General features: G+C 37.1%; 1 pseudogene; it reads left to right on the plus strand.

Moving 5' to 3' along the window:
* LOC140609715 (probable ATP-dependent RNA helicase DDX10) overlaps nucleotides 1–19038 on the plus strand; it is a 90163-nt pseudogene extending 71125 nt beyond the window's left edge.
* Nucleotides 19039–23933: the final 4895 nt, after the last annotated feature.

A 23933-nucleotide genomic window follows, 5' to 3' on the forward strand; every position in this document is an offset into this window, starting at 1 on the left:
ATTAAATTCATTTACATTTAATAGTTCTAGAGAAAGAGAAAAAAATATTAGTGGTGGAAAGTTATTTCAAAATACTGCACAAAAAAATGAACAAAAATGAAAAAAAAACAGTTAAAATGCTCAGTGTAAACTTATTGTCAATCAATTTTAACATATTCTAGGATAAATTATCCTATTTAAAACTGTGCCCACGGATATTTTTCTCCTTTTAGCAATTGCCTTTGATTGTCTCAGTAATTTAAGGTGGTAAATATGTTAATATTACTGATTTAACATAGGCTCGTCCGTAATCCCTGAACTATCTTTGTAAAGGATCTGGTATGCAAAATATCACTTACAGACCTGTTTATAAATTTTTAAGTGCTATGGGTCAATTCAACAAGCATTTAATGTGAATAATTACTCCAGCTATAATTATGCAGGGGAATTATATGCCAGACATGTCTGATAGACTCAAGAGAGTCAGAAATGAAGTGACAGTCAATTTGAGCTCATTGACATTGGAATGAGATAAGAATTTTGATGATATTGAGGCGGTAAGGCATAAATATCACTATGATGCATAAAGCCCTATGATGGGAGCAAAATTTTTTTGTTTATTTATTTATTTATTTATTTATTTATTTATTTATTTATTTATTTTAAATGTACTTTTATTATTTATTTATTTATATCAATGGGTAGCTTACAATGCCATAGGGTACATTAAGATTGTACCTTAGTTAAAGAAGATTGGATTTTTCCCCTAATAGATCCCATCTCCCTACCAGAGGGGAAGGAAGCCATATTTCTAGGACCTCACCAATAAACGGACATCTTTTTTGTAGCTCCTTTGGTGTCAGAGTTGTTAGTGTTTTTGAAGGAACTCTGGAAGAATTGATGGCAAACTTTTTAAAGGGAGAAAAACCCAATGAGTGTGTTGGCTGTATCTTTCTCAGAGAGATAACTATCTACGGCATTCTGGTGTGGTCATCCATAGGCTAAATTAAATTCCCTGTTGATGGAGCTCTTTCTTTGAAGGGGTTTGGTATTTCCGCCATCAGTCATCAACCAAAGATTTAGAGGCTGCATTCATTTCCTAAAACTGCTGTAACAAATTACCACAAACTTCGAGGCCTATAAAGACAGAAATATATTATCTTATTGTTCTAGGAGTGAATTGTCTAAGACGAGTCTCACTGAGCTAAAGTCAAGGTGTCAGCAGAGCTGCTTTCCTTCCCAAGGTTCTGAGGGATAACCTGGACCTTGCCTTCTTCAGCTTCTAGAGACTAGCTGCATTCCTTAGTTTGTGTCCATTTCTTCCAACTTCAAAGCCAGCAATTCAGCATTTCCAAGTGCCTTTCTGACTCTGATGTCCTCCTATGACAGCACTTCCAAATCCCCTCTGACTCTGATGGCTCTCTTCTATTTTGAAGGAACCATCTTGTGATTACATTAAGCCCACCCAGGTAATACAGGATTATCTCTTTAAGTCAGTTGATTAGTAAAACTAATTACATTTCTATCCTTAATTCCCCATTGCCTTGTAACCTAACATATGAGGTTCTGGAGATTAGAATATGATCATCTTTGGGAAACCCTAATTCTACCTACCACAAATGTTTGATCAAAAATCTCTGGGGCCCCTATTCTTGGCTGTCGTACTGATTTGTTCGGGAAAAGGTTCATTCTTGAAGAACAACTTTTGAGACGGTAGGGTACTGGCATTTGTCTACACTTGCCTTTGTTCATTACTTGTCAGTATTGGAGAGAGAGATGGTTTGATTTTTTTTTTTTTAATTTTGGCAGCTTCCCTTACATGCAATAGTCTAAAAGTGAATCAAACATGATGTAAAAAGTAACTAACGGCATAGAAATACCTATAAAGTACCATGAAGTAAGAGTAATGAAGCTTTGTGGCAATAAAGATTCCCTGTATGGAAATTTCTAGTGTTTCTCCCTTTAGTTATACTCATGGATACTCTTACTTGATGTACTAACTTAACTTCACTGTCATGATCAATAGGTCCTTGTTTCCAATTGTCTCCAATTTCACTCCCTTCTGTGTATTAAAATTGTCTATCCATGTCCTTTTTCATATGACTGTGTGGTGCTTCCTGGTATGAACAGAGTCTGTGTTGCTGCTCTGTTGATACTGGACTCTGCCATTTTACTTATTTTGGCTAATTAATGGAACGTGGATGGAAATGACAGTATGTGTGCTATGTGCCTATATGTTAAGAGGTCCTGCACATTTCTGCTTATTTTCCTGTGCTCCTGCATTTTTTTTTATGAAAAAGGTAATGTTCCAGATAGCATCTGATCCAAGAAGAATGAATGACATGTGTGACAGGCTTGAGCTTTACCCACAGCCTGCAGCCCAGCTAAGCCAATCCTATGCAAGCATGTACTCACGTAAGCAAGAAAAACACAGGTTTAATTAGTCAGAGATTTTGAAGTTCTTTGTTATGCAGTATTATGGAAGGCCACATCTGATTACTACAACATCCAAAATTGCACCAAACAAAATTTTCTGTTGATTGTATCATCATGTTCTCAGTAATGCAAATCAAAATGAATCATCCTTGACTCTACAATTTTTCTCAACTTCCATATATAATTAGTTAACTTGGTCCTATACATTACCCCTATTTAATTTTTCCATATTTGTTCCTTGCTCACTAATCATCTGCCGCTGCTATAGATCAGATCAGTGTCATTTCTCCGCCTGGTAATAGCAGCAGCGTCCTAGCTAGACTGCCTTCATCTCAAGCATCCCAATCCATTCCTCACAATGATCTAGAGTCAGAGAGCGCCAGAGCCCTGAATAGAATTTGAAACTGCCTCTCTATTCCCTATACAATGAAGGTCAAACTCATTGTTGTGACATACGCAGCCCTTCATCATCTGACTTCTGCTTATCTGATTACCGTGTCATTTTCCCACATTATCCTATGCCCAGCCACAATTGTCAAGTCCCTCAGGAGCCCCTTGATATGTGATTTATCAGTCTCATTCTTGTCCTTCTTCGAAAACAACATTTCCTTTTTCAGAAATGTGCTTACTTGATATATTCAAAATCATCAATTAAGCATGCTCTAAGGTAGAACAAAAGCCCTTCATTAGTAAAATATTCCTTGGCTTTCTCTGTCCAGACAAAATCAAATGTTGTATTCTTGGCTCCTATAACCCTTTGCATAGATTATGACCATAGTGCTTATTGTACTAGAACTGACAGCTCATCCAGAGCCACTGTAACATCCTGAATTTGTTATTCTTTGTGGTCCTAGTGACTTGGACAGTGCCTGATAGATTACTTTATGTATTCATTTAAAAAATACAAATGAGGAGTCTATATAATAGGTGATGCCTTGGGCATTGTGGAAAAAACTGAATGAGATAAACAAAATACTTCTACCATTTCCATGACTACAGGGTGCAAGCACAGTATTAAACACATACATATATTAGGTGATTTAATTTTCTCAAACACTTTGAAAATTATGTAGCATCCTTACATTACATGTAAAGACACTGAAGCTCAGAGAATCTAAAAAACAGTAAGTAACATGATTCTTCACTTCATGTAATTATTCTTTGTCCATTTTTCCCCCTCACCTAATATGGGCCAGTAACAAAATTCTGTGAATGCTATACCATAACTACGAAAGACATGTTTCGATTATTGGTTGTTGTGAAACTACTCCAGGACATAGTGATATAAAACTATCATTTTACCTTTGTTCTCAGTTTTGGGAGAAAGGGAGTCAGATGGTACATCTCCAATCCACATAGTGACGGTTATGCCTAGAAGGTCCACTTCCAAATGGCTTCTTCACTCATGTTTATTTTAGTTCATTTTGATGCCTCTCTTGCTTCCCTTCCCTTCCCTACCCTTCCTTTCTTCTCCTCTTTTCTCTTCTCCTCTTTTCTCTTCTCTTCTCCTCTCCTCCCTTCTCTTCCCTTCTCCTCTCTTCTCTTCTTCCTTCCTTCTCCTCCCTCTCTTTCCCTCTCTCCTCCATCTTTCTCTCCCTCAGCCCCTCTCTCTCTTTCTCTTCCTCTGAGATATCTCAATCTCCAGGCCTCTCACTACCAATTGGACTTTCTCAGAACATGGTAGTTCCTGAATAACAGCACCTAAAATTGATGTCTTCCTGACATGTGTATCTCAGTTTCAATGTCAAGACCTTAGAGAAGTCTTTCATAGCAACTGATACAGGATAAGCCAGTCATTATCAATTCTTTCATTCAGTATTAATTCTCTCCAGAGAATTTATCAGCATCTTACATATTTATTCATTCATTTCTTTCCCATAATTTCCTCTTGTTTATTCATTATTTATTCAATCAATATCTATTGAGAACTACAAAATATCAACCAAGATTATAGAAGTTCAGCAAACATTAGGAGGAAAAACAAAGCAGTAACAAGACCCTTGATGGCGTGGTGTATCCCCACTAAAATGTGTGCTTCACGAGGACTGCAATCCAGGCTGTCTTATTAATAATGATCTATCCAGAGCCTAGAGACATGTCTTCCTTGTGATAAATGCCCACTAAGTATTTTTGACTGACCAAATGAACAAAATCGTAAGCTTAGATCTACTATGCAAAGGTACAGGAGGAATCTTGGGGTGGTATGAGAAGTACAACAGGGAAACTCATTATTCTTTGAAAATCATAGGAGACCTCTTTGTAGAAGTGATAATGAGGCTCAGAATTGGAGGATAAGTTGAAGCGGTGGCAACAGCAACATCAGTGGAGACAGGTTTTTCAGCAGAGTGATCTACCTCCTAGTGATAGAAGTTAGAACTGAGATTCAAGTGAAATGGGGAGAATAATGGGAAGGAATATGCAACTTTCTCTTTGTGAGGTGGGGGGTGTTAAAGTGAAGATATATACTCATTTTTATATTAAAATCATTGTAACTTTATTCTGAACCCCTAACTACTGAAAGCATACCTTATAATTACCTAGTACGAGGGACGAAGGTCTTACCAATCACCATAGTGAGTTGACTTTAAAAAAAAAAAAAGATTTTTAAACTTATTTATTTGACAGAGAGAGAGCAAGAGTAGTGGGGAGGGAATGAAGGAGAGGGAGAGGCAGGCTCCCTGCTGAGCGGGGAGCCCAACATAGGGCTTGAACCCAGCATTCTGGGATCACAACCGGTGCCTAATGGCAGATGTTTAACCGATTAAGCCCCCCAGGTTCTCCTGTGTTGACTTTTCAGTGAAGGCTTTTTAAGTTGATGCTCCCAAATGTTCAACCTGTTTTTGAATTAACATGAATAGTTATTTTCAAGCCACAACTAGTAATCTTCTTTTAATCATGGATTCAAGATGTATTGGAATTTTACTGAGGATCTTCAACAACTCTTTAGTATTACCTTGAATGATGTATGTTTCAGATCCCTCTTTACCCCCAAGCTTCCTTTCTCAATTACCTTATATCCACAATGTCTTTATAGGCCTCTCCTAAGTCCTGCATGGGTTTGCTGATTCTAAGACTCCAATTTCCTCCCTGTCCTTGGGATGTCTTCTGTTTTAAAGATATGACAACCACTCTGACTCTGCTCTTTCAGGATGAGAAAGAAGAACGCTATTTCAAGATTTATCCACATTTGGTTTTGCCTTATGTAACATCTCACTACAATAATTTTTAGTTTCAGAAATAGGTTCATCTATAAATTATGAAACCACCAGGAAATATAGAACTTCATAAATTTGATAAGTACTCAAACACTTGGATATGTTCACGAGAGCGTTAATATTTAATAGCACAGCAAACAAATCAGAAGTTAAAACCAGAAGTTGAAACAAAATAAAACTATATGCTTTTATGTATGATGTCCTCAGATCCCTGCTCCTGGTCCTTCATTAGATGGAGTCACAAGCTCATCCTCCTGATGTCTCATTTTGTAACAGGGGTCTTATATTAAGACAGCGCTAGACTCTCATTGCCCCTGTATTCTCATGGAGGAATGTAACCTGGTAAGTTAGGGAGAAGTTAAGTGGGCAGAGCTCGACTCACTACCCATTCAGTTTTAGAGTCCCCCTTGATGTGGGTGCAGGGAATGGTCTTTTGTTACCACACAGTGACCCATTTCTCTAACAGCTCCATCAATTATGTGAATGATATATTTGTCTCCATATGACAAAATCCTTTATATATATATATATATATATATATATATATATATATATATATATGAACTTGTTCAGAAGTTGGATAGGAGATAAAAATGTATTTTATTCAGACCCTTCAAATATCAACACAGTAGGACTAATGTAGGAAGACTATGGGGCAAATGGTACCAAAGTTCCAAGGAACGGGGGGGGGGGGGTCCTTGTTTTTCTTTTACAATCAAAAGGTCATGTGCTCTTGGGTAAATCATTTAGACCACAGAATGTTCCATACCGTATCCATGTGCAGTTGTCCAGAAAACGTAACAGGGATGAAGATTCACCAAACAAGCTCTACACGCTGGTTACCTACATACCTGTCACCACTTTCAAAAATCTACAGACTGTTAATGAGAACTAATTGCTGATTGTCAAATAAAGGTATGAAATTGCAAAAAAAAAAAAAAAAAAAAAAAGTTTTTCAGTTGCAAAACTGAGAAGGATAAGCTAAGTTCATGTTTTGAAATCCTAAATTATTGACAATCCCAAGAGGAAAAATGGAGGGGGTCCGAGTGGAGAAGTAATTCTGGAGTTCCCATATCTGCTTTAACAAGGGCAGCCCTACTTCTAGCAAATATTGAGCTTCCCAATAGGACTTTAGAACTAAATATTTGAAAACCATTCCACAAGATGATTTCTATTACTTCTTCCATTTCTGACACAGTGTGGCTCCGTGTAAAATTCACAGGCAATGACTTAGTATAACAGGAATTATGCAGGCTTGGGAACAAAGGTCTAAATTAGAATCTTGACTCTAACATACACAACGGCATTGGACAAGATGAACAATAAAATTGTTGGATGCATGGATAGTTAGCTAGATAGACATATGCTGTTCTTGTTTACATTAAGTGGGGTGGCAGGTGGGCAATCTCTGAAATCAAGGAGAGTGTTGGGAACTCATTCCTATTCTCCTTGTTTCCATCTTTCAAAGGGAAAGGAAAGCTTGTTCAAACAGTACTATCAATATTTATACAGTACTTTAACCATTTTTACACACGCGTTGTCTCATTCGATTCACATGGTTCTTCAGTACAAGTCTACATTAACTTCCTCCTTTCTAGAGTGAGGAAACCAGCTTAGTGTTCTGCTCAAGGTCATGTAGCTAATAAACGGCAGGCCTGGGGTTTGAACCTGGGCTCTCCAATGCTGAATCCATGCGAGTGCCTCCGCGCTAATAAGGCAGCTCTGAATGAGTCATACATATTCAGTTTCATCTACCATCATCACTTTTTCTGGTTCAACTCATCCATGTGACTCCTGTAAAATGAAATTGGCAATTGTTTATGGCACCGGCAGTGGGTTGTTATGTCAGCTCATCTACTGAGGCAGCCATTGTGAAATAATGTGTGCGGTGACCCCTCAGTGTGAAGTCTAGCACCTATGTCATACTTGTCATTGTTCAGCACTAATATCTGCCCTGCTTCTTCTTAAATACACTTCCCGAGTATTCACATCAAGGTGTTTGCTCTCAAAGTGATCCGACTTTCAAGTTTAGGAAAATTACAGACCAATAGGCACGGCTTTCTGTGTGCAAGCACAGTACTGCATCTTTACTCCAGGTGAAACACTCTTGAAAATAAAAACATTCCGAAGGAGAGTTTTGGATAGACAAGCTGTTATTACCGCTTTGAGGATGCTCTGTTGATAATTATTGTTGATTTGGTTATAATCGACCAAATTCCAGGATAACTCAGTTCTTCTATTTTCTGTAATTTCTGCCTGTGTGACAAAACTGTTTTCCAGGTGAAAAACGGATCAAGGAATAGGGCGCTGCTTTCTGGGGTGATATTTTTGTTGCAAGTCTGCCAGGAATATAGCTTTTACAGTTTCTTTGAACTGACCCCCCAGTTCCAACTCATTTCGCTCACCCTTCTTACTCTTTCTATTCTTCTTCAAACCACTCACACAGAACAACTAACAAACAGATAAACAATAAAAACAAAGTGAACAACAGCAGCCGGTATCCACAAGGCCGGCTGGGAAAGGAATGAGCATGATGTATGACCTGGTACGTTTTAGACTTGTGGTTTACACTGATCCCTCTCCTCCTTGCACACCCTACATTTGGTCCCAAGTCAAGTCCTATCATCTTAACCTTAAAAAGCCAGAATTTAATCTCTCCTTGGTTATTTCGATGGCCTCCTAACCGACATTCCCACATTTTCTGTCAACAGCGTCTCATTACAATACAATAGACGAGGTGATTTTTCTTATAATGGAAACCAGATATCGTCCTTCCTTTGCTCGGCACCCTGCCATCTGCCCATCTCCCTCAGTCTAATACCAATGTCTTCCCAATGCCCTGTGAACCTTATAGGTACTGGCCCGTTGTTACTCTTCTTGTTACTCTCCTCCCATTCCTTCTGCTCTAAGCACACTGATCTCCTTGTTGTTACATAAACATACCCCTGGCCCCAGACTACCTCCTGTCTATGGCCTTTGATCTACAATTGTCTTTATTTGGAAATCCTTTCTCTGAGATCTCAGTGGGGCTCTATCTCTTCTCTCCCACAGGTCTTTAATTCAATGTTACCATTCCAGTGAAGCTTTCTCTGACTACTCTAAAATTGCCCATAATGCCCCTTAGCCCTCTTTCTACTCTATATTTGTTCTGAACCCTGGCTACCACAAACAAACTACGTATTTTGTCATTAAGCTTGTATACTCTCTGCCTCTCACATCTAGCAGATAAGCTCCACAGAGACAGCACTGTGCCTTGTATCGTTGAGTGCTTTATCCCTAACAACTCAGCCAGCACCTGGTGTTTGGTAGGTATCTATCAGGAATTTGTTGAACGAGCAACTCTTTCTGCCATTCATTTTGCAGACCGAGCCCTGATCACTTCAAAGGAGCTAGATCTCTGTAATGCGTCGTCTTCAGAATCTTAATAGTTGAGCACATGACTTCTGGCTACCTCAGCTGTGTGACTTTGCACAGGCCAATCAGCTTTATTTCTCTTTTAGTAAAATGAAAAAAAAAAATCATACACAAGTCATCCGGTATCTGTTAAATTTAAATGAGACAATGTGTAGGAAAATAAGGTTTTAAAGTTTGGTGTAAATATTTATATTGTTATCATTGTATAAAGTTTTATTGCATTAGCTATTCAGGATAATTTTCTGACACAGTGGTATGGATGATCCCCCAGAGCATGGAAAGACTCTTGATTTGGGGTCAGTTTTTTTTTTTTTTTCTTTTTCCAATCTTACTGATTTTAATAAACTTGTGTTTGTTTTTTCTTCCACCACTCCTCCAATCCACATCCTGGTACATTCAATATCTATTTACTTTTCAGGTTTCAGCCAAAATAAATTACTCCCTCCACAATATCCTCCCTATCTTCCACACAGATTAAATTGGATTTATTTTTTATGTGTTTATAGAGGATATCAAACTTTATCATTCTCAATTCCATAAATGCAGAAATTTTTTCAGTGTATATCTTCTCTATTGAAAGCACCATAAAGACATGAACCATATGTTTTGTTGCCAATATATTACATTCTGGATAGTTTTTTTTTTTTTTTGACCGAACAATGCATTTTTAGAAAAATTTAAATGTCACTTACATATCTCAACTTTAAATCCTTATAAGACAACCCACCTCTCCCTAAAGATATTATTATTTTTAACCTATTATTAGACTTTTTTGTATATATGGCTTAACTACTACATTTTTTGTCTGTATGCCTTATCAATTTCATCTTATCCTCCATATATTTAGCAAGCATTCACTACAATAATTTTTTGATCGTATTATGTAGTACAAGCTATTCTAATTTGTTTAATTTTACATATTTTTATTTCATGCTGCATGTAGCAATTCTCATGGTATAACTAACCCGATCTATGTGTAACTTCTCTAATATCTATTTCCATTTTATAGGAGAGAAATCTAAGTTACTGGAAAGTCAAATATCTTGCCTCAATTCACATAGAGGGCCAAAGATTTTAACTCAAATAGTGAATTTCCAAAATTTATATCCTATCAAGAACACAGAGAAATGAGTAAGAAAGTTCCTCAGACACTGAGGAAATAAGTATTTAATGACATGCAAATAAAACTTAATTGATAATTTTTATGTAATTGTTGCTGATGGTTAAACTGCCCACTGAAAATAATAAAGTCTTGATACTCAGTAAATTCTAAAAAAAAAATTGTTTTAATAAATAATGTTTTGGTTTTAGTACATAATTTATTGGAACTATTCATACTCCACCACACACACACAAACTCATAGATATTTGAGCAGTCTTGTTGACTAAAACATCTTGTTGACTAAAAATCATATATATATATATATATATATATATATATTCAAGTTCACAAAAAAGAATAATACACCACTGTCACTTTGGAACAGACCTGCATAGTTTGTGAGCTACAGCAAAAAATAAATGTGCTATACTCCACTTAGAGACTTCACCTTAAGAAGAAAAGTATTGTCTTTCTTTTCAGTTGTAAGGAGATTCAGTATCTATATCAAGTGTCCTGATAGCTACATCCTGGTTCTTCTATCCTTGCCTCCTCCCAGAGCCCCACCACCTGGGTTTGACAGCAGCAGAGGATGAGAATGGACATTTATAACAGATCTGTCTGCAAGAGAACTGTGGTGCTATTTGCTACTGCTATTTTAGCAAGGGTCTAGACTTCCTGGCTAGGAATCGGGTTCTTCAGTTTGATTGTCCAGAAAATACTAGAACACATATCGAGGGCAGATCGAATGGCCAGGTACAGAAAGGATAGCAAAGCTTTATTAATTTTGCTTCTCTCAAAACAAAAAGGGATTGTCCAGCAACTTCTCCAGAAGAAAGTGCCTGTGAAGGAAATCAAAATCAATCCAGATAAACTTATAGATGTTTAGAGAAAAAAAATGATTGTTTTTTTATACAAAGATCAAGATTTAAAAGAAAAAGCTCAAAGATGTTTTGTCCCCTACATACATTCAAAGTAGCTGATGAAGGATAAAGAGGTATTTGAAGTAAGAAAGTTACCTGTACCTGAATATGGTCTGTCTCTTGGTCCTGCCGTGACACCACAGGTAGGATTTCTTCAGAAAATGCAGAAACAACCCACCAAAGAATTATTCATGAGTTAAGATAATAAAGTTATTGTGCCAAGAATTGTTCCCTCACTAATGATGAAATGAAAGAATTTAGAGTCCACTTCACTGAGAAAATGTCCATTCTTCAGGAAGGTGGGATAGGACCAGAAGGGTCAGAGTTCAGACTGGCTAGTGGTATTAGTGGTGGAGAGGAAGAAGAGAAGGTAGGCGGGAAGAAATGTCAAAAGAAGCTGGGAAAAACAAAAGGGTGTCAATCTCAATCTGTTGCTAACATTGATGAAGTACAGAAGATCAAGGAAGGTCCTACACTGTTCTTGGACAGAGATGAGGAGGAGGAAGAGACTCAATACTGATTTCTTCAAGATGAAGTGGCACAAGGTCTTTCGGGTTGGACCTTAAAGAACATAAAGCATTATAGAAGAAAACAGCTTCTAAATCCGGTGTCAAGAAGAAAGTGACCATGGTTGCAGAAGCAAAAAATATATATATAATGGAGAAATATATATATATTATAATATAATTATATATTATATTATGATAGATATATATATCATAATATAATTATAATTATATTATATTATGATATATAATAATATATAAATGATTATATAAAGCGAAAGATTATATAAAATTACAAAAAATGTATTTGTTTAATCAATTGACATATACCTGCATTACGTGTGCAAATGACTGGGGAACTTATGTGTGCAAATGACTTAGTTCACAATAGCTTCTTAACTCTGTGTGTAGTGTCTGCAAAGTATGTCGAAGGAGTTGTTAAATTTCTATAATCAAAAACATAAATGCAGCATGAAGAGTCCATATTTCACAGCAATATGGAGCTGGGAAGAACCTTAAAATATAGGTGGTCTCTCCTCAGCTGAGAGAATGGAGGCGCAGAAAGGTTAAGTGACCTCACCAGCATCACACAGAGCACTGATTCCCAGAGGAGTGCTGGGACCATGTTACTTCTCCATTAATTCTCCTGTGAATCATTTTATGGCTTGAAGACTCCCTGTGCAATAAAAGTTTATTATCCGTGTGTCAGGAACTTTGCTAGGTGCTGGAGTTACAGCGATTTATGAGACATAGCCTGTGCCCTAAAGGACACTACAGTCTAATGGTAAAGGTAGACACAAAACATGCTATAGAAACTAATAAGTGAAATGCATACAGAAGAGAAACATGTAACTCAGTCTGGAGGGGTCATGGCAGAGATATTGGAGAGAGTGGCCTCCAATCTGAGTCTTAAAGGATAAGTAGGAGTAGAATTTTTCCAGATGGGATAGGGGAATGGGGGTAGGAAAAGCCCTATGCATTGGAAAGGATTAGCTAGGCAGAGATACAATAAGCAAAAGCAGTTTGATATATTGGGGAAGGGTTGAGGTGTAGAGAAAATATGAACAATTCACCGCTGCTGGAGTTTGAAAGATGAAGAGGAAGTTAGTAGGAAGTAAGTCTGCACGAGAAGGTCCAAACCTTAAAATGCCTAGTAAGTCACAATTAGAGAATGTGGAGTGATTGGAGAATTTTCAATAGGAGTGTCATATTGGGTTGTATTTATGGAACTCCGGTGCCAACATGATCTAAGGAGTCAAGGAAAGCTGGTAGATTAGCTAGGAAATTGGTGCAATAATTCAGTTTTGAGGTGCTGGAGACATGATTTAGGACAGAGAAATTGATATGAGGGCAGAGGAGACAGATTTAGAAAGATAGAGATATGTAGACGTTGTGAAAGGTTGGGGCACCTGGGTGGTTCGGTCAGTTATTAATCATCCGACTCTTGGTTTTGGCTCAGTACATGATCTCAGGGTCATGAGCTGGAGCCCTGCATTGGGCTCCATGCTCAGCTCAGAGTCTGCTTGGAATTCCTTCTCCCTTTCTCTCCCTCCCCCTCCGGGCCTCCCCCTGCTTGCATGTACGCTCTCTCTGTCTCTAAAATAAATACATAAAATCTTTTTTAAAAAATGCTGTAAAAGATTTCTTACTCACATAATGAGGTTTTCTAGGAGACCAGGGTTTGATCGCCCAATGGCACCAAAAGAGAAAGTAGGCTCTCTTATCAGCTTGACTAGATGTCGGAAAGACAGGGACAATGGGGTGTAGACCTGGAAATCTGGCCTCAGTCAAATATTAAACATGGAGCCAGTCCCTTGACTTACAAAGGGATTGCCTCGCCTTCTGTGGCCAAGCATTATACCAATAAGATGAATGGCTAGAAATAGCAGAGTTAAGGCATTTATGTTCTTCAAGCTTCAACTACTGACACAGAGGTTCCAGTGACCAGGAATATTAAAACCAGGAAATCAAGGCGACAAAGGGCAATCCAGGACTCAAGAAAGATTTCCATTCTAGAGGGGTAGTGGGGCACTCAATCCAGAAACTAAACCCAGAGTGCATAAATCCAGCCAAAGGAAGAAACCTAAGAAGGCAAGATCCAAATGCCAGAGCTGCTGGTGATCAGAACTTCAGAAGTGCTCAGGAATTTGGCTGGACTGAGCCTGCAGGTGAAGGTTATTATCCATTACATCTGGGAGACGCCAGAGTCATGTCACATCTTCAAGAGCTTACAACCTTGTTAGTAGAGAGGAAAAAAATCCTATGAAACAATACGTGGTGCACCTTATCACAGATGACAACCGAGGCCATGACTGGAATGAAACCTCGAATTATCAAAGTTCAAATTTTAAGACACCATGCCAAGCTTATAAACCCACACGTCATATCCTTGTGGTTAATCCAAAGAGGAAAGAAGAGAGATTTTTCAGTTTTTAAGGGCAAGCAGCCTGCCCGAGAAGGCTTGAGAAGAGGATAAAGATCCTTGCTGGGTTTTTGACAAGACTCCCTGGATACAATTGAAATTCTGCTACTCAGATTGCTGAGAGAATCACCCAAGTAGAATTTAGTCTTCTGTTAAATTCTTTACTTTTTTTTTTTTCCCAGAAGTCACAAACTGATCCATTAAACTCCTGCTTTCATTTAGCAGTTCTCTCTCTAAGCTGACATCCCATAACACAGGGATATTTTCCAAATATATTTATGCCATCAGTGAAAAGAATTCCCACCATTAACACACTGTCAAAGACATCATCACTGAAACTGCTAAGTGTTTTTACAGAGTCATGGAATCTCGGCAGTTTATTTGAGAGCCTATTGTGCATATTTGTACCTCAAAAACTCAACCATCAGCGGGTCCTTATTAACCATAGGTCTCATAATGTCACTCTGTTCTGGAGGGAATAGGATTGCTGATTAGGCTGGCTTTTCAATAATGGAGGACCAGTGTCATAATAGAAGGCAGAGGAGTTTGGAAACAGGACAATATTTTCTGGGAGCTAGATGATATATAAAACATTTCATTTAGGGGTGCCTGGGTGGCTCAGTGGGTTAAGCAGCTGACCTTTGGACTCAGGTCATGATCCCAGGATCCCAAAATGAGCCCCAAGTCAGGCTTTGCTTGAAGATTTTCTCCCTCTGCCCCTCCCCCAACTTGTGCACATGGGGGTGCGTGAGCACATGCTCTCTCTCTCTTTCTCTCATATAAATAAATCTTTAAAAATATATTTCATAAAAAAACAAAACAAAAAAACAAAAACTAAATTAAAAAATAAAAGTATATTTCATGTATCATCTCTGAACAGTCAACAGTAGGAACTTCTAGGGAACATATTTTTCAAAATAGAGTGTTTTGAAATTCTCCTCGTACAGCACAGTGGTTAAAATCGTAGGCATCAGAACCAGAAATCTTGGGTTCAGATCTTGGTTCTGACACCTACCAGATCTGTCCGTCTCTCATCCATAAAAAAAAAAAAAAACAAATACGAAGAAAGCAATTAATAACTGGACTTGCCTCATAGGAAGGTTGGGAGGAATCACTATTCACAACATGCATAGGGCAGGGCTCAGATTACAGCAGCATTGTACAAACATTAGATGAGTGTGAGCTATTATTTTTCTTGGGAGTTGATCCTGATAGGTCATTCTCTCACCTTTCTGTCTGAAGACTGATAATTAGAGTGTCAGACTTTTCGTTGTTTACTCATGTGCTGAAATCAGGGCAAAAACTCTACTGTGAGTACAATAAATCCTTTCAATTGTTGCCACATTACTGTAGCTTTAATTCTTCAGTTAATTCCCCAAATTGGCTCAAATTCTCTATCATCCTTGTCATTTCCACCTAATTCCATAATTAATTCGTGACAGGATTTGCTTCCCAATGCTATTTGCCTTCTAAAACAGTCAGGGATTGGAAAGCAGCAGTGTAATTGCCTTGAGAGCATTTTGCTTGGTTTCCATGAACCTGGTTTTGGATATATTCTAGGAAAAAGGATCCAAGACTTGTAGAATTCAAAATCTCTTCTTGGCAGTGATAGCGTTTGACTCTGCACAGATTGTTAAAGAGGTGAGGTACTTTGCTCAGCAGGTGAGAAAATTATTTCTGTTAGCCATTATGACTGTCATGATTTGGGGAAGCAATTCAGAAAACCTCTTTCATAATACTTAAAAGGTTTCCTTGACTTTCACTAAAATAACAGGGGGCATCAGCAAAATTCATTTAGTCAAAGCAAAGTGATAACCAACGTAATCGTCATTTTGGGGATGCATTATTCATTATGTCAGTCGTTAATTCAACAAAAATTTATTGGGTGTTTTCTATGTGTCTCTTACTGTTTTGGTCTTGCAATAAAATCGTGAATAAAACCTGGGCCTGGCATCCATATGCCATTGTCTAATAAATTTTAGAAATACAGTTTTGAATATTAATTTTAAGTATCTATGGCTATTACTGAGAAAGCATTATTTCTTCTGCTATTACTTCTGACCAGTCCCAATATTATTCTGTGCATAATAAAATGAATGTGCTTAGATTGTAATTTAACCTCAGAAATTTAGAAATAAAGATGAACCTGGGGGAAAATCTCCTCAACCATTGTATATGTATCCCTGTGGGTAATTGTTAGGTCTCAGTGCCTTCTGTAAGAGGGATCGTTATTTTACTTAGTGGTTCATAACTGTTCTAGACTGAAAGACCCTACAGAGACTGTTTTTATTGGTCTTTATATTTTCAGTGCGTAGAAGAACATCTGGAATAATGGCTTTTAATTCTGGCATGTATCATTATTTAATCTCTTATATAGCCATAAGAATATGGTTGTCTGGACCCACAATATGGGTCTACTGATGAAGAATCTTCCAACGTATAGACATGTCTATTTTAAGATAGCCCAAAGAGGTTTTGGATGCTTAGTTCAACTTGAGGGTTGAGTCTCACCATTCATTAATTGAATCAGTAAGAGAACAAATTAATGAAAAATGTCATCACAAATTTGTACAAAAATCATGCCAGCATATTTCCTTGATTTGTGCAACCCAACTCAAAGCTTTTCTATAATAGAATTCAAAGTTAATTAATTAAACACGTCTTCATGCCAATCTTCCATTTGCAATTATCCAATGTGTCAATAATATATCTGTATTTCATAAACTTCTATATTTGCAAAGTAGAGCTGTAAACATTAGAGATTAAGAAGCTTTCTCTAGGCTGACTCACAAATTAAAGGAAAGGTTCCCAAGATGTGAGCTAGTTGGTTTTTCAGGTAAGTAGGGTGAGTGGGGAGAAAAAAATCATGCAAATATCTGGGACCTGAAGGTCAAAATCAGAGATACTAGGAGTGAAGAGCAGCTGGTGTTCAGCGAGCAGCCAACAAGTTTCAAGAGAAATTAATGATTCAAAGCAAGTACTTGCACTAATATTGTATCTCCTCTTTTCAGTATCTATTAACTTTCTACAGGAAAGGTAACATTTTTATAGAATAGATAACATTTAAATATAGGATCTTAAGGAAGAACTGGTAACATTATGGATTATGTGAGATTTACATAGTCTTAAATGAAATCCTGATTCCTTCCCAAACTTTTGCACATTTAGGACATGCCTAGAATATTTTTTTAATTCTAGTAATATTGAGAAAACATATGGATAAGAATAAGCTTTGCCAACAATTTTAAGCTCTGAATAATTGCAATGCAAGAAGTGATTAATTACTAAGTGTTTTAATACTAATTCAATTAACTCCATTCATTTTCCACACCACACTGTCTTTAATTAGCTGATTTGCCATTAAAAACAGCACATTTGTGGCAAGAATTGTACAGGAAAAGAAAAGGAACATGCTGTCATTTGAATTCAAATGCTAATTTACAACTAGAGCCTAGGGAAAGAAATACATTTTGTTTACAAAAAAAAAAAAAATCAAAAAGAAAGAAAGGCAAACAAAAAAAAAAACTACCGCTAGACAATAGTAAACATATATTCATCTAACTCTCAATATCTTTTATAATGTAAGCTTTTAGAATGGATTGTAAGTTAGGAACAACATTTCAGGAATTCAAATTTAATATAATTGTAATGTTTTACAAAAGCATTTTCTCTTCCAGTGTTTTTACGACAGAATACAAACATGTTAATCTAATTGCTCATGACACCACTAATTCCCAAGATTGGATCATTTGATTTTCAGGATAGGTGAGAATCTGATTTCTAGCAGAAAAGAACCATCATTATAGTGGAACTTAATTGAATACTTGACCTCAACTTGATCTGCAAAGTTATTAATGGGCTAGCTTTTATGTAAATTGATATTGCTTTGTCATCTTCTCCTTTCCATTTATATAAAGGGCATTGTGCATTGGTTGCCTGGAAAAATTAGTTACAATTAAATAATAGCACGGAATATTTTAGTCATTTATAACTTACCTTTCTGAATTGCAGATCATTTAATATCAGCGCCAGTGTGCCTTCTCTATTATAATGTTCTCAACGCAGCAGCATGTTCATTAAATACCATTGTTAGAGCATATGTCATTGTTTTGTAATCTTTGAAGATTTCAATGGTGCAAATGTGAGTTGTTCTGTGGCAAAAGAAAAGCAAAACAGAAGCCAGGGTCTATTCAGAAAGGTTAAAATGGCAGACAATATATTCCAATCTGATTTTAATCAAGAAATGAAAATAGCATCTAGTTGTATATGAAAAGCACTACATCAATAGGATAACCTCTATTAGCCCATCATTTTGGTTTTCAATTGTGTTATTGAAACGTTTTAATTAAGGATTTTTTTATTTCCATATAGAACAAAACATACTAGTAAAACATCAACTGATACCAATTTATTTCAATTAACATAAGCAATATCAAGCATATTCAACTTTTAAAACAGATATAAAAACACTTTCATTTAAAAACTGCTACTCTGGGATCCCTGGGTGGCGCAGCGGTTTGGCACCTGCCTTTGGCCCAGGGCGTGATCCTGGAGACCCGGGATCGAATCCCACGTCGGGCTCTCTGCATGGAGCCTGCTTCTCCCTCTGCCTGTGTTGCTGCCTCTCTCTCTCTCTCTCTCTCTGTGATTATCATGAATAAATAAATAAATAAAATCTTTAAAAAAAAACCTGCTACTCTTTGAAAATCAAAGAAAAACTTGTTATCAGCTCTTATAATTGTTCATGTTTACTAGAGGCAAGATCAGAAGCTGCAGCACCAAGATAGTTCAGAAGAAGGTATTTCATGAAGATTCATCACTACTCCACCCGGTTGCTTTAATGTGCTGAAAAATGATGCTTAGCTTATGGCCTAGCAAGGATGAATTTTGGAGATGAGTGGTAGCTTGCTTTTAGCACCAGCTCCCCCACTTTTTGTAGCGCCCGTTTTCTTCTTCTTTTCTGATTTCAGCATGCCGTCTGCCATTACAGTCCTTGCTTTTCAAGTCACCAACAGCACGCTGTAGCTTGGAAGGCCTGATGTGATCCGTCTCCCACTACAGCAATAGAGTTGAATTTGCCGAGATCTGCTCTGGGCTGGGAGTGAGTGCTGAGACAAGACAGGGTAATGTGTCAATGACAATTGGGATGAGTGTACTGGCAAAGCCAGCAACAGTTTTATATGAGAAATCGCTCACTCCTATGCCCCATGACAATTCACTCGACCGGAATCCACCACGGTGAATTTAGATCCTAGATAGTGGTCAGAGGACCATGGGAAAGTTAAAGCAACAAGGACAGGGCATTTCATATTATGAGAATTACATTTGGCTCACATACATCTGTGATCTATGGCATAGTGGTTTACAGGAAATCCTCTGAAATCAGATATATCTGAATCTGACTACCAGCTTCAACACTTATTAACTATGTAATCTTGGGCAAAAACATAAAGCCATTAAACCTCTGATTTCTCATGGAAGCATAATAGTACTTTTCAGAGAGGATTATAGAATAGACTAAGTTACATAACGGCTTCTAGGGACTTAGCACAGCAAGCCTGTGGTTATTGTTCAATAAAATTATTGTTATTATTGTTATTAATTATTATTATTGTCATCCAGGATGCTGAGCAATCACAGTGTTCATCAAGTAGTCCTCTCCATCTCCAGCTTCCACTGCAATTTGCTGGGACCATGTGATTACTACCGGTGAACGAAATGTGAGGGACGACGGTATGTGTCACCTCCGGATTGAGGCAATTAAGAGCTGGTGTGCTTCCTTCACCTCTCTCTAATTCCCTACTTGCAGTGACCTTGGATACCACAGACTCCAGATAATATAGCTGCAAGGTAGGTGGGACTATTCTATTTTGCTTCAATTTACTTATAACACAGCCTAGTCCAAACTGTCCAAATACCAGTATTTTGAGATCAAGATGCTCCTATTTTATACTAGGAGAAATAAGGCTCAAAGATTTTAAGCAATTTCCCTGAGACTCCAAAGATAGTGATGTTACCAGGATTAGGTTTCACATCTTTGCATCCCATGGGATGTTTACCAGAAAGAGCTAGAGAACTTGGATTGTGACCACCATAATCAAGGAACATTTATGATGAAGATCTGAATCTGGGCAAAGGCTCTCAACCAGCCAGCATTGCCTTTACAATCTCTAGATTTACCCCTCACCAAAGGAGGCACTTGTAGAATAAGAAAAGCCCGGTATATTAAGCTCTTAGTATGCGTTGTAAGAAAGGTATTTTTATTATAATAGGTGTCACCTGGTGGTAGGTTAATTATTAAAATATCATCGACTTCACTGGGGAAAAAAAAAAAAAGTTCCTTGGATTGGTTTTGCACGCATGTAGTGTTCCACAGGCTCAGCCTGTCACCTTGAAAAATCAGAGATGTTGAACACAGACCACATTATTCCCTCCAGAAATGCAACTCAGTAATTCAGGGCAAATGAACTAAAATTTGCTTATCTTATTCCTAGGAGGATGTGGCTTTTGGAATTCTCACTCTTTCTTTGACCTCAAATAGATTTAATAGTCATTCTAGAATCAATAAATTAAACCAAGAGCCAAAATTTTTACTATCTGAATTGATTGATCTCATTGATGTCTTGCTGCTTCCCACCCCCACCCACCAAACTCTACTCCTAATTTGCCAGGTGGAACAAACACGATCAGGCTCACATCTTGCCTACTATTTCAAGGAAATTGCTTGCATTCTGAGTACTTTCCATTCTTAATAGTTTTTGTAGAGACAAATTGGTATTCATTATGTTTCCTTTGGAAAAAAATGCATTCAAATTTTTTAAAGTTTCAAAAAAAAAAAACAAAACACCTTTAGCTGGTTTTATTTTCTTCCTCAATGTGTACTCAGGGCCCATTCTAACACAGTTTATACAAAAGCATTTGCTTTTTTGTGCCAATTCTAAAGAGCAATAATGTTTCTAAAGAGAAAACTTTGCTTTTAGCAATTACAGCTGAGTTTTAACAGTTTTTGAGTAAATGAATCATACAATGGGCGCTGGATATTTCAACAGACCTAGGATCTAGTTTTGGTTCTTCCAATAACTAGCTATTTGAAAATAGAAAACTCACTTACTCGTATTGAGGTTTAATTTAAAATCCAGTAGTGTGGGAAGACAAAGTTCTCTAGGGTCACTTCCACTTCTAACTCTGTACATCGGCGTATACATGGAGCTTTTAATTTAATCTTACCTGGATTTGGGCAATGTATTCCTAGCTAATCCTCTGTATCTAATCTTTTATCCACCACTCACCAAACAGTTCTCTTCCCTGTAGTCACTCCTTTTTCAGTAGCTTTATAAAGTTATAGTATGCATATGATAAAAGTTCCCCACCGTAATTGCATTAAGTCAACAATTGTTAGTAAATGTAGAGATTATTTATCACCACAATTTAGAATATTTCTGGAAACCCCAAATCTCTTTTGTACCTGTCATGTTCAACCGTGACTGTTGCTAACAATCCTCGGCAATGGCTGACCTGCTATGCATCTTTGCAAATTTGCATTTTCTGGGCATTTCCCCAAATTCGAATTATAAGATATGTGGTCCTTTGTGTTTGGCTTCTTCTGCTTTGCATAATATTTAAAGTTTCTACCATATTTATAGTATATATCAGTAGTCCATTCCTTTGTATTGATAAATAATATTGCTTTACATGGATACTACCACATTTTGTCTCTCCATTGACCAGATGGTGGAAACTTGGATTGTTTCCAAATTTTGGCTATTGTGAATAATGTTGCTATGAACATTTGTGTACGTACTGTTTTGGGAACATACGTCTTCTTTTCTTTGGGGGAGAGTATTAGCGGTGAACTAGCTGGGTCTTATGGGAATGGTAAGTAACTATGTAAGAAATCGATTTGCTTTCCGAAGGGTTGTACCATTTTACATTCTAAGCAGCAATGTAGGAAAGATCCAATTTTTCCATCCTGGTCAAACCTTGGTATTGTTTCTCACTTTGGTTATGCCCATTCTAGTTGGTGTGTTCGCTGATTTTACATGTTAGAATTTGACTGACACTTATACTTCTAGGAATCAACTTCATCCGAGTGGATTCTTTAGGATTTTCTTCAAATAGTATCAATAACATACAGACGGTTTCTTTTACTTTTCCAATATGAATCAACCTCTCTCTCTCTCCTTCCCTTCTCTCTCTCTCTCTCTCTCTCTCTCTCTCTCTCTCCCTCTCTCTCTGTTATTGCCTTATCACACTGCTTAGAACTTCAGTTAACAACTTGGAGTAGAATTGGCAAACCAGACATCTTTACCTTATTTCAAATATTAGAGAAAACATACTATCTTTAAACATTAACTTTGATGTTACCTGTGAATTTTCAAAAGATGCCCTTTAATAGGTTGAGTAAGTGCTTTTCTGTTCCAATTTTTTGGGGGAGCTCTTATGTCACAATTTTTTAAATGCTCTTTCTACCTCTATTGAGATAATCATGTTGTTTCTGTCCTTTATTCTACTAATATGGTCTAATCATATTAATTGATTTTGGATAGTTCAACCAACTTTGCATTCCTAGGATAAGCCCCACTTGGCCAAGGTGTATAATCCTTCTATACATTGCTGGACTCTGTAGTAATTCTCGGTAAGGATTTTTTTGTGCATATATTTATGATGGATATTGGTATGTCCTATTATTTTCTTGTGAAGTTTTTGTCTTGCTTTACTTACCAGGGCAACACCAGACTCATAGTTTGAATTAAGCAGTGTGCCCCTCCTGTCTATTTTCTGTAAAAGTTTTCGAAGGGTTGTCATTCATTCTTTAAATATTTGATAGAATTTTCCAGGGCAGCCATCTGGGTCTGGGTTTTTCTTTGAGGGAGATTTTTTAGTTAGTTATTCAATCTGCTATTGAGTCCCACTAGCTGATTTTTGGTTTCAGTTACTGTCCTTTTCCTTTCTTAAATTTTAATTTACTTCTTAATTTTAATTTATAATTCATTTTTAACCATATCTATTTTTGATTTATTGTTGTCATGCTTTCCTTTAAATCCTGAAATATGCTTCCTTTTAGTTCTTTGAACACATTTATAGTTGCTTTGAAGCTTTGGTCTGCCAAGTGCATCATCTGAGACCCCTTCAGAGACAGTTTGTATTGACTGTTTTCTCCTGGTTTAGGCCACACATCTTTGTTTCTTTGCACGTCTCCACATTTTTTGTTGAAACCTGGACATTTTAGAGAAACACGTAACAACTCTGATTTATGATGTTTTTTCTTTCCCTGCGATGATGGTGGTTTTATATTTGTCATTTCATTTACTTTCTTATTTTCATTTAATAGTTTCTTGGGCTAAATCTATGAAATCTGGCTCTTCTTTAGTTTGCAACTATTGATACCTTTGCTCAGTTCTTTTTCATTATTCTTGGTTTGTTTTTTCTTTTCTTTTCTTTTCTTTTTTTTCTTTTCTTTCTTTTCTTTTCTTTTTCTTTTCTTTTCTTTTCTTTTCTTTTCTTTTCTTTTCTTTTCTTTTCTTTTCTTTTCTTTTCTTTCTTTTTTTTAAGAGATCACCCAGTGTTGGCATACTTTAGTCATCAACTGCTGATTGGACATAAGTTATGCTTACCCACCTCAGTCCAGTGAGCTCTTTGTGTGCTATATATGAGATGGATGTGCATATGTAGAAAAGGGAATTCAAATTCAGATCATTCTCATGTCTGCTCCAGATTTTACTTTCCACTGGGCCATTTTAAGTTTCTTTGTGTGCATGTGAGCATCCTCAGTTTTGGTCAGGAGTATGTGGTTGGTGTAGGTCTTTTCTCTCATCAGCCTTGGTCAAACCTCAAGCATGTTCCTACATGATTGGTCCAACAATTACCCCATCGGGCTAATAGATCCATTGGTCTTCCTTACACTAAGAGTGGGCATCACCACCACTACAAATTGAGTTA

Source organism: Canis lupus, chromosome 2 (genome assembly GCF_048164855.1).
Source record: "Canis lupus baileyi chromosome 2, mCanLup2.hap1, whole genome shotgun sequence".
NCBI classification, from domain to species: Eukaryota; Metazoa; Chordata; class Mammalia; order Carnivora; family Canidae; genus Canis; species Canis lupus.